At 39.2% G+C, this 12,168-nt stretch overlaps 1 protein-coding gene across 4 annotated transcripts in view; it reads right to left on the reverse strand.

Annotated features, from left to right (window-relative positions):
- Positions 1-12,168, reverse strand: part of CTNNA2 (catenin alpha 2) — a 949,691-nt gene that overhangs the window by 873,346 nt on the left and 64,177 nt on the right. The gene's annotated exons all lie outside the window — the stretch shown is intronic.

A 12,168-nucleotide genomic window follows, 5' to 3' on the forward strand; every position in this document is an offset into this window, starting at 1 on the left:
ACAATGCAGGTAGAGATGTTTTCCTTTATGATATGAATGCAAATAAAACTCATATAAAATGAGCATTATGGCATGCTAAATATGAAAGACATGCATCATTGTGGAAGTAGAATCATAACTTCTAGTTACAATGAAAGCTTATACATCTCACATTCTGGGCCTAACTTCCATAAAATATAAAATGTAAGCAATGACATTTGGACAAAGGCTTCTCTGTGGTCCCTTCTAGCTATGATTAGCTATCAATCTGTGCCATATAGCAGGAGAACGCCAGACAGGGCAGCAAAACGACCAGAGAGTGGGGGTATTTGCAGGTTAGTTGTGTGGCCAAGACAAACTAGTCACTCATGACTGATTCATTAATTCTTTAAAGCTGTGCTAGCATTAAACATGAATATCTTCAGTAAACAGCACTGAGTCTACTTGAGAAACGCAGAAGTTCCTCCTTATTCCCGCAAAGGTTTCTCAAGGAGCCACCAACTGAAGCAGGAAAAGCGGAACATCTCCTGTGATTCTTAAAGCACCAAACCCTAACACAAACATGAGGATCCCTAGCCTCCCCTTCTTGTGCCTTTTTCCCTTAAGAGGTGTCACTTGTCACAATAGGGGCAGGCATACTAGATGGAGTCCATAGTTAATGGAGAAGAGAATGGGTAAGAGAACTAGAGAAGCCACCTGGAGAAAGAGGTTGGGGCCATCAGAGGCCATTAGGTGCGACTGTCCTCCGTGTTGGGCTGGTGACACAAAATTCATAAGTATCAACATAGGTAGCATCCAGCAGGGCAGCCCAGGGCTCAGGATGGTGGAATGATGGAAGAATTCCAGGCTGCTGCTGCCCTAAGCTAGGCAATTGGTGCTGATGCCATGATGGGTGAGAGCAAGCTTTACATTCGAGGCAAGATCGAGGCAGTAGTGGAGGGATCTGGAAGCAGGATTCAGGCTTTCTAACCCAGCCAGGAGACAATGGAGCTGAGAGCTCTGTAGGGAGTCAGGTCTGGGGCTCTGGGCTTTAGTACAGAGAAGGACTGTAGCACCAAGAGACAAGAGACAGGGAAAATGAATCAGAAGATCAGTCCCCAAAACTGAACCAATCTGTAGGGGGTGGGAAATGCTAGAATTCACATATATTCATCTCCTGGACATAAAGTGCCATATACATTAGCAGTAAGGCCCAGTTGCACAACCCATATGGTAGGGGTTTTGCTTCCGGAATGCTTCCAGCTCCTATTATGACTGACTGGACACTGGACAGACCTGCAGTTCTCATATACATACCCTTTTAAGCAAGCCAGGTATCTTCCTATTATAAATAAACCCAGACTTGTCCATGGAACCAGAGCACATCTATGTGCAGCTCATAAAGCAGTAGCTTCCTAACTGAGTGACACAGTAAGTCCTGAGAACAACTCATACCGTCTACTTAGCTGATGCTGGACGCTCATTTAATAGGCAACATTTACATATATTTGGATGACAAAGTCATTTATACAATGAGTAAGATAATAACGTTCTAATCTGGTGTACAGGGTCTAAATACTTGAACTTCTCACTTCAGTTTCTCTTCTTGCATTTTAACTCTCAACAGTTATGCTGACTGATGTCAGTGAGGGGAAAGCCATCTATGTTTAGAAATGACTTTTGATAATCAGTGCAACTGAAAAGATTCTCTTCACAAGAGAGGAGAAAGTGTTGCCAAAGAAATCAGCAGGGCTGCAAGAGAGCCCTACTCTAAATCTGATTAAAAAAAAAAAAAAAGCCATCCAATCTTTACAAAACTAATAGGACTCGTGAAGGAGCGAGTGAGATAACCATGCAAGTCTTCAGGGAGTGAGAAAGACACTCATCTAACTCTGCTTGTTTTTTTGGCAGAAACCTTTTCTTATGGAAATAGCAAAGCAATTTTTTTTTTAAAAAAAGGGACCTTTATAAATGTTACAATATCCCATTCATTTACTTTATTCTTTGGCTTTTTTATTTTATCACATTTACTTACCTTCATTTCTCTTTATACGCATGTATAATTCCTTTCTTCAAAATAAAAATAAAAGGCAGTTCCAGCTTTGTAGAAATACTAAAGTTCACAGAGGAAAAAATAGCATCATAATTCAGAATAACATTACTCTCAACTACGTAACCAAGATCGGCCACAAACTGGATGTTTAATTTAGCAACTCACCTTCCAGCCTCTACAAATACTGTCTGAGCCCCCACTACGTCTGTGTGCCACTCAGGATAATGAGCAATGGGTATACCCAGGTGAACGACACAGACATTGTCCCTGTTCTCATGGCATTAGAATATAGCCATGGGGGAGAAGAACATTATGGAAATAAATGTCATAAATATGTAATACAAATCTTAACTGGTGAGACATAGGAAACAGCATGCTCTGAGACAGAAGGGAAGAGAGAGAGGTAGATGGATGGTCAGGAAAGACCGTGGGAGTCAGGTTAGATGATTTCAGGGAACAGAGATATTGCGAGATCTGTAAGTACCACTCCATGCTGACACACCCGTCAGGAGAACTGTGGAAAACTTCCAAACTCTAATTATTAACCACTCTAGAAGCTCAGTCAACACTTCAGCGACCCGCCTGTTTATGGTAACTCCATGTACATTTTCGAGAGCATGATGATCCTATCTCACACTCCCACTCTCCAACAAAACTAACTCAACCACATCTTCCACCTCAAACAATAAAATTCAGCCCAGCCCGCCCTCTCACACATGTGGCTGGCCCATTTCAGTTTTTGGCTTATCAAACATATTAAATATATTCTGCCTTCTATTGGTGATAAGCCTATGCCTATGTTATTACTCATTTCATGCCCAGGATCTCACAGAAAGTGTGGCTCTCAGTGAGTGTTCAAAAAGTGGAAGCTAAATAAATGAGTAAGTGACCACATGTACCCCCCCAATATTTACGTAAATTACTTTTTAGAAAATTACATTAACTTCTAATGTAAAAGATTATCACAGAAAGTCAATTGGAAAAGTGATGAAATGTTAAGAAATATTACTATAAACACTCTATTTCCACTTTTTGTGACTTTCTTTTTCTAATTTAGTTGAATTTGGACCCCTCTGCATGTATATATAGCATTATTATAAAAACAGAAAACATTTTCCATCATATTACACAATACCTCCTCAACAAAGTTGGTATTATTTTACCTCCTCATCCAAATATATTAATTTGAAAACTAGAACATACAGTGGTGATGGCATATTTTCTAATAATGAGAATTTGAGTACCAAATTTGAATATATTCAATAGAACTCCTCTATTAAAAGGGTCTAATATTTTCTGTTCGCGGTCAAAATTATTTAGAACCTATTATTACAAAGAAAATTATTTTACCCCATAATATTTAGGAATACAATACATGTGTTTGTTAATAGATAATACCATTCCTGCTTGCAAGCAATTTATTAAGCAGTAAGGCAAAGCAGGTACAAAATACGATCTGAAGCTCACATGCAGAGCAGAAGTCTCTAGACTCAGAATAAAGCAAGTGCCAGACTGCAGAATACATGTGCTGAGCTTAACGAATGAGATCTTGGCCCCAACTAGGAGCACAGTGTGGTATAAATCATACTTTTCTAGACCAATGGCAGGTTAGATTATATACTTCATCTCTTAAGTCACCTATTAGTTTATAGATGATTTTTCTCATTATAGAACACATGTACGTATTCTATTTTTTTTTTTAAAGATTTTTTATTTATTTATTTGACAGAGAGAGACACAGCGAGAGAGGGAACACAAGCAGGGGGAATGGGAGAGGGAGAAGCAGGCTTCCCGCGGAGCAGAGAGCCCGATGTGGGGCTCGATCCCAGGACGCTGGGATCATGACCTGAGCCGAAGGCAGACGCTTAACAACTGAGCTACCCAGGCGCCTACGTATTCTATTTTATTTGGCCTTTCCTTCCCTAGGTTTTGCACAGTGTTAAAAGAAGTAGGGGGAAAGTTGCCCTAAAAGTGTGATGCCCATTCAGAAACTTTCCCATTGAAAGCATCAGACATTTCGAACAAAAACCTTTTTGATAACATTGGTATTATCACTTAAAGTACAATAATCAGAGCTACTTTTAGATGTGCATGCATTACCTTATATGTTTTTCATAAACCAACAAAGAAGGCAACAAAAGTAATTTCCAAGAGGTAAGAGATATGTCTTTTGTAAAAGTGAGATCTAATGTTTAGGTGCAATGCATTCCCAGAAGCTTCATCTTTAAATCACAGCCTGAATTACATGTGTTCTCTTTTTACATCAAACTAATGGATAAAGGCAGCAAGAATTCTAAGACAGGAGAAAGTAGGGGCTGATCATTTTTTATCCCTGTTAACTACCTAACTCAGGAGAAATTTGAAATTTTCAGAATTAATGAACCAATTTCATTGATAATTAATTTATTAATAATGTCAAATTTTATGGTAGGCATATGTAAGTCTCTCATATACTCACAATATACTGGATATGATTCCTCTAATCTCTATAGGGTTTTATTATTAAGAAAGGACATAATTCTTCTATCATGAAGCACTTGTTAATAAATGTACTTGTTAACTGCATCTGAAAAGCAATACATATTTTGTCACAGAATAAACCAAAACATGTAGTTATCTGCAAGGGAGATACAATTACTAAAAGTGGATGTTACATCTGCTGTCTTGTATTTTTCCTTTTATATGGACAAAATTATTCTCCAAGCATCAAACCTGATCCAGGAAATTATCCAGAAGTTCTTTTTCTTTTTCTTTCTTTTTTTATTTTATTTCTTTATTTGACAGAGATAGAGAGCCAGAGAGCACAAGTGGGGGGGACAGTAGAGGGAACAGAAGAAGCAGGATCCCTGCTGAGCAGGGAGCCCAATGCGGGGCACGATCCCAGGACCCTGGGATCATGACCCGAGCTGAAGGCAGACACTTAACCGACTGAGCCACCCAGGCGCCCCTGGTCCAGATAGGCACCCTCAAGAGATTGCAGATGACCTCAGTGCTGGGAGAACTAAGGCACCTAATAGGGATACACACATCCATCCTAGACTTAGTGGAGGTACCAAAATCCCATTTCAACCCTGAGGACTTTGCTGTCAGGCCAGATAATAAACTTCTTCTGACTCAGGTCCACCAGCAGGTATATTCTAGAATGGAAGGTGGGTTCTAGTTCAGGTCCATGAAGCAATATTTACTCTTTAGGCTTTGCCACTTCTATGTCCCATATAATCACCGAAGTTGATCCCACCTCCTGAACTGCTATCCCTAGATACCTGGATATGAATTTTGACTCTTCAACTGACTCATCAACTCACACTTTACCTTGACTTTGGCGTCACCTTGATCACATTTACTCCTAATTTTCTCCTACTATGTGACCAATGGAATCAGTCATACCTATAAATACACATTATAGAATTTGAGACATTGCTGTTTATATATCTCAGACTTACGGTATCTTAGCAATGATCTGGTCAAGCTTCCAGCTACCCAGGAATCCTTCAGTAGCTTCTCTTGGCCACGCTACTGCTGCTTCTCCTTTGGCGTGGTATAGCCATGCCTTCATCATGCAGCCTAAACCACACTTCTCTTAGGAAGCCCCAGTGCAGAGGTTGTGGTGCCATGAGCTGGCTGGAAAAGACAGTACCAAGAGAAGTGCCACATCTTCTGCTATCTCTTCACTAACAAAAGTTAAAGGAAGCATGATAGAACCGAGCAAAAGAATCAGAAGGAAACTGCCACTTGAATCTTTCTAAATCAAGAAACGCAGTTATTCCCAAGGCAGCCAGTAGGTTTTTTTCCTCCCCTAGATAATGTTTACTTTCATTGAGTAAGTTACTTATATAGTTAAAAAATGTACATAGTGCTAAAAGGCTTTTACCAAAACAGTAGTCTTTTGTGCAACCCTCCCCTCCCCTCTGCAGCACTCATACACAAATAGAAGTGACTTTCATGTCTTAAAAACGGTTTCTTCTGGTATTCACAACCATATTACCATATGATGTGTATGTTTCCATTCATTGGGCCTAGATTTACCATCTAAAGGAAGACATGCTTTCTCATGGTAGTCCTTCAAATATGTGCAGATGCTAGCAGGGCCCTCCTCTGTCTTCTTTCTTCATGCCAAATACCGGCCACTCCTCAACTCCTACTCTCTGGCTTTTAAGATCTTTCCCTAAGCACTTGCCCTCCTGAGGATGCATGCTAGTTGATCAACAACCCTTTTAATTTATATATAAAATAAACCTGTAAGTAATGTTCAAGAAATGGACTAACTAGTAGAGAATTCAGTGAGTTTATTAATTGTCATGAATGACACACCACGCTTCCATGACTGGAATAATGAAAGCTTTCTCTCCACCTTATCTCATTCTCCAGCACAGGTATGTTGGAAGGTGATAATCAGTGTTGAAGAAGGTAATTAGACCCCTAAAGATGGTGGTTTTTCAAGTTCAGCTGGGTCAACGACTGAGTGTTGAGAGATATATGGAATGCACACTTGTCTGCATATTGATGGGGAAGGGGACAGAAAGTTATTTCTCTTTTTCCTTATGGGTTGAACCAACACTACCTACAGTAATCACGTTATGTGTTTGAAAAGTGAGCTCATGTCTAATACAATTGATATCAGCAAGACAACTGAGAGATCGAGAGAATGTCTGCCATTCTCTAATGAGGAGAGACCATCTGATAACCACACTTGCCTTCGACAGGTTTCTTTTAAGAGCAGTAAAAAACACATAACATGAAATTTGTCATTTTAAATCTATTAAGTGTACAGTACAACAGTGTCAACTATATGCACACTTTTGTGCAAAAAAACTCTAGAGCTTCCCTGGACAGCTTTTTATGTCTGTCTGGCCAAAGGTCACTATGGACTGTCCTGCTGAAATCCTGGCATACTATATCAGATTGTATAACTCACAGTTGGAAACATGCACCGTTTGAGGAAAAACAAGTCTACAATCTAGGCTGGAGCAGGTTGTGCCCTACACAAAGGTCCCTGATGGAGGTGCAAACAAGGTTGAATCCAGCCCTCCTTCTGCTTTTTAAACCCCACTCCAAGCCAAGTGTCAACCACAGGAAGGGGCAGCTTTTTTTTGTTGTTCATACATAGGTCATATGAATAAGTACTGATCCTCTTGGAGGATGGGGATAGGGAAATAGGCTAATAATAAGTACAGAAATCAATGAAGGTCCTTTCCTTGGGTGCTTTTCATATCAACTTAGCAGTCATATTTAGTGTACTGTTTGAAAGTTTTTCTATCCTGTACACCAATTTTCTTTAGTTAAGCCAGCACTTGTGTGAAGTCTGATAAGTCTGCCCATGGCAAGAGATCTAAATGAAAAGGGCAGCAAGTGAAAATTTTATCTGCCTCCTGTTCACCTTTGTATGGTGCCACGTGCAAAGTACTATCAAGTACACGGTGTCCCAGGCAATGACTAGCAACAAAGGCAGTGGGAGCCCCTGGCCATGTTGGGAGCCCAGGGATCCACCGCTTGAGTGATAGAAGCTCCATGAGCGTAGGGATCTTGGTCAGTTTTATCAATATATTCTAAGCAATTGGAACAGTTCCCAAAACTGAGTAGGTCCTGAACAAATATTTATAGGACGAATGATTCAGGGAGAATGTGATAACATGTGGATTTCTATGTTTTAAAAGCCCAATTAAAAAGAGAAATAATTGTGACCTGGATGGATTTCTTTTCTTTCTTCCTTTTTAATTTTTTTTTTGTTTTTTTTTTGTTTTTTTTTGTTTTTTGTAAGGGAACGTTGGCAGGATACCTTGTTTTCTAAGGACTCACATACCTGCTGCTTAAAAATCTGTTGTTGACTATTGCTAGGCATCTTAATTAGGCTTATCAATCTGAGTTTCTAGAATCAACATATCCTTTTTTTGTGAAAACTATGGCAGAACTGGAGTTCTGGGTTTATGCATAACTTACCTATGATTTCTTAAACATTAGCTTTGAGATAACTTTCACAAATTCTTTACAATTTCAAAAACAGTATGTTGATTAATGATTCAATTTGCATGTCAATGTTGGAAATTTGCATCAACAAATATTTGTTAATCTTAAATATCTATTAATACCACTTGGCCAAGTCCAAGCCCTGTTATTCTTTAGAAACTAGCTCCTATCTCCCCTGATTAGGAAATTCCCTGATCTGTGCCATTTCTACTGTCTCTCCTTTTACCAATTGTGTCTTGTGACCTGCAAGCTAAGAATAATATTCGCATTTTTAAATGGTTAAAAAAAATCTAAAACATAATGACTCATGATACATGAAAATAAAAAAAGTTCAAATTTAATTTTCCATAAATAAATGTTACAGAAACACAGACACACCCATTTGTCTACATTTTGTCTACGGTCAATTTCTCTCTATGAAGGCATAGGTGAATAGCTACAACAGAGACCACAGGACTCATAACGCCGAAAATATTTATTCTCCGGCCCTTTAGAGAAAATGTGTCCCACCCCCTATTCTTAACTATCAAGCTAAAGTTTTCTGATGAGCTGTCCAGAGTCATGGTCTCTTTTCTGACTTATTTTTATATACCCACTTTACCTCTTATTTGTAAGAAAATAAGGAGGAAGGCAGGCATAGGAAGACTGACAATTCACTATTATTAGGAACAGTTATGAAGGCCTGTGATACATCTTTTGTCTTTTGTTTTTATCTCAACCCCACCTTCCTTTTGTCTCAGAGAGCAAAGTAGGGGGAGAATGAGAGAGAGAGAGAGAAAAAAGAAATTAGGCCAGCTAAAGTTTGAGTGTCATTAATCAGATGATAGCACAGCGATCTGATGAGCTTTCCTTCTGCAGCATATCTGGAATCCAAGAAAAGTAATAGCAGAAGGAACGAGGAGGCAACATGATGCAGCTAAATGTGGTGTCAACAATAGTCTCTGAACCACTTTATCTTCAGTCTGTTCTCATTGCCCACGAGAAAAAGAAACAAAGAATAAATCAAATAATACCAGTGGAGAGACTGCCATAGGTTTTCTTGCTTCAAACAAAGCTAAAACTGAGCTAGAGTTATCATTCCACTTTACAGCTAAACACAGTCCAAAATAAGTATCTTGAGAGTCTACTTCTGCTTAACACTGTTTTAGAAATATCTAGCCTTTAAAAAAAAAAGCAAAAAATAACAGTATTTCACTAATAACTCAAGATCTTTTCCCTCCTGTTCAGCTAGCAGTGATATATATGATTGGGTTTGATGATAAAGGTAATCTTTTGCTGAAAATGCCTCAAGGTACATTCAGCCCATAAAGAATGTGGATAAATGGGCGCCTGGGTGGCTCAGATGGTTAAGCGTCTGCCTTCGGCTCAGGTCATGATCCCAGCGTCCTGGGATCGAGCCCTGCATTGGGCTCCCTGCTCCTTGGGAGCCTGCTTCTCCCTCTGCCTCTCTCTCTCTCTCTGTCTCTCATGAATAAATAAATAAAATCTTAAAAAAAAAAAAAAGAATGTGGATAAATGATAGCTCAAACTAGAAGGCAAAATGACAACAACAAAAAAATGGAACTTCTGATGTGGAGTTTGAAGTCCCTGTAGATGTTTCTCTGAAAATACAGGATGTGGACATTACTGAGAATAGATGTGTACTCACACACAGACATACAGCACACAACACAAATGCAAACACACACACAAGTACTCTTCTCTTAGACAGGGTTGTCGTATTTGAAAGCTGATTGGCTTATGGCTGAAATTAACTTACAGGCGCAAATACCTCTGCAGCACATCTTTATTAAAAAGAACAGAGATAATAAAGACAGAATGTTTAAAGTGAATGCTCTCACTGTGCTTAATGTGTCTCCCATGGATCAAAATATGCTCCACTGACAGACACATCCATTCACATTTTCTTTCTCATGGCTAACAAATATAATGCTGTTTCCTATAAGATCCGTCCCTCATATACATCCCTAGATAGGTTCTCAAAGTTGTTTTTGAGCATTTTTTTTCAAAAACCATTTGAGCCAATAACTCACTGTAAGCACAATAGAAATATAGTATTTTAAGATAATACGCAAATCAGATAATCAATAGCTGTAATAATAAAGATGAAAGCAACATCATTAAGGAAGGTTGTAATTTGTTTTTCTTTGTGGAATAAGGCAACCATGAGGTGTCATCCACTGTTCTGGGACAATGCTTTAGAAGAAACACAACTTCTCGGAACTAGTCAGGCAGAAGAAGCTGCCAGGCTCAGAGACAGAGTTCCTACCATGTTCCCACCAAGTCTGCAGAGTGCTTCAAAAAATATCTCTCTTCATGTGCACAGGCTTTCTGAATTCATGCAAGATAAATATAGGAATTCACTCCTAATAATGCTCTACCCTGGGGGAAAATGGTTGCTAGCAGCCAATGAGTACCATTATAATTTTTTAAAGATTTTATTTATTTATTTATTTAAGAGGGAGAGGGAGAGAGCACAACTTGGCGGGGAGGGGAAGAGAGAGGAGAGAGAAATCTCTCTTTTTTTTAGTTTTTTTTTTTAATATTTTATTTATTTATTTGAGAGAGAGAAAGTGAGCACATGTGAGCATAAGCAGGGGGAGTGGCAGGCAGAAGAGGCAGACACCCTGCAAAGCAGGGAGCCTGATGTGGGGCTTGATCCCAGGACCCTGAGATCATGACCTGGGCCAAAGGCAGACACCTAACTGACTGAACCACCCAGGTACCCGAGGAGAGAGAAACCTCAAGCAGACTCCATGCTGAGCCCGACACAGGGCTTGATCTCACAACCCTGAGATCATGACCTGAGCTGAAATCAAGAGTCCAGACGCTTAACCAACTGAGCCATCCAGGGGTCCCCAGTGAGTGCCATTATTGAGCTCTGAGCCTGGTGTATCCAAATCAGAACTCATTCATTTCTCTCCTTTGATCTGAATGCCCACTCCTGACATGGTGTTTTCTGTTCCTGTGAATGTTTTTGCCATCCTTTCAATCACCCCCTTGGCCCTGAAAAAATAGCCACAAAACCTTTGATCCCATGACCTTAATCTTTCTCACAGCCTTCCTTTCTTTAGTCCAATTCTGTAATCCCTCCCCCACATCCTAGTTCATTGTAGTGCACTTGTCTTCCACCTCTCATTTCTAACTTCTGTAAAGCTATTCCCATGGCTTTTGAGCTTCAGCCCAAGTAGGTACAGTAGTGACTCCTGCTCAAAACCTTCAAAGGAACCTCACTGCCTACAGAAAAAGTTAAAACTCCTTAGCCTATATTCATTATTGTTGACATTAATAACAGCCACAGTTACCTTTTTTTTGAATGACAAATATTTTTAAATATATTACCCCTAATCCCCATAGTTACCCTATAAGATATGCATTTTCTCCCTATTTTACTGACAGAAAGAATGAAGCTCAGAAAAGTACTGTGACTTTCCCACTGCCCTTACTCCCTGGCAGAATACCTTTTATATACTCAATATTCCTTACATAGTTATTAAATAAGTAATTGTTTCCCCTTCTCCTCTGTATCTTTTGTTAATACCCTTAAAGCAGATGATATAACTTGTTTTTGCTGTTGTTAACTTTTCATCTTCAGATAAAATTGTCTTTTTTTTTTTTTTTTTTGAGTAGGCTCCGCACCCAGCATGGAGCCCAATGTGGGGATTGAACTTACGACCCTGACATCAAGACCTGAGCTGAGATCTAGAGTCGGATACTTAAATGACTGAGCCACCCCCATGCCCCTAAAATGGTATCTGATTAACTATTAGAACTCATCCTGTGCCAGGTTCAAATGTAAAAGTTGCCATCTTTCCTGAGGTCAAAATCCTCTTGACTGAAAACATAGATGGCACTTCACTTGCCATCTATGTAATTAAAAGGCCCTGTTCTAATGTGTAAAAATCAATGAAGGAAGTATAATTCATCTTGCTTTTCAATTTTATTCCACTTGAGCCGCCTGATTGAAATGTAAATCCCTAGACTAAACATTTAAAACTATAATAGGTAATAGGTCAAGAATATCAAGGACTGTCTCCCAATCTTCACTCAATCTGAAAAAGAAAAAGATCATTTTATACAATGTTAAGGAGTATATTATTACCTCTGGCCAGGAAGACTGCAATAATTTATAAACCAGTCCTGCCACCTCTTATAGAGAACTGATCTCAGACAATAGTCTTTACACGTAAAGA

This window comes from Neomonachus schauinslandi, chromosome 10 (genome assembly GCF_002201575.2).
Source record: "Neomonachus schauinslandi chromosome 10, ASM220157v2, whole genome shotgun sequence".
In the NCBI taxonomy this organism is placed as follows: Eukaryota; Metazoa; Chordata; class Mammalia; order Carnivora; family Phocidae; genus Neomonachus; species Neomonachus schauinslandi.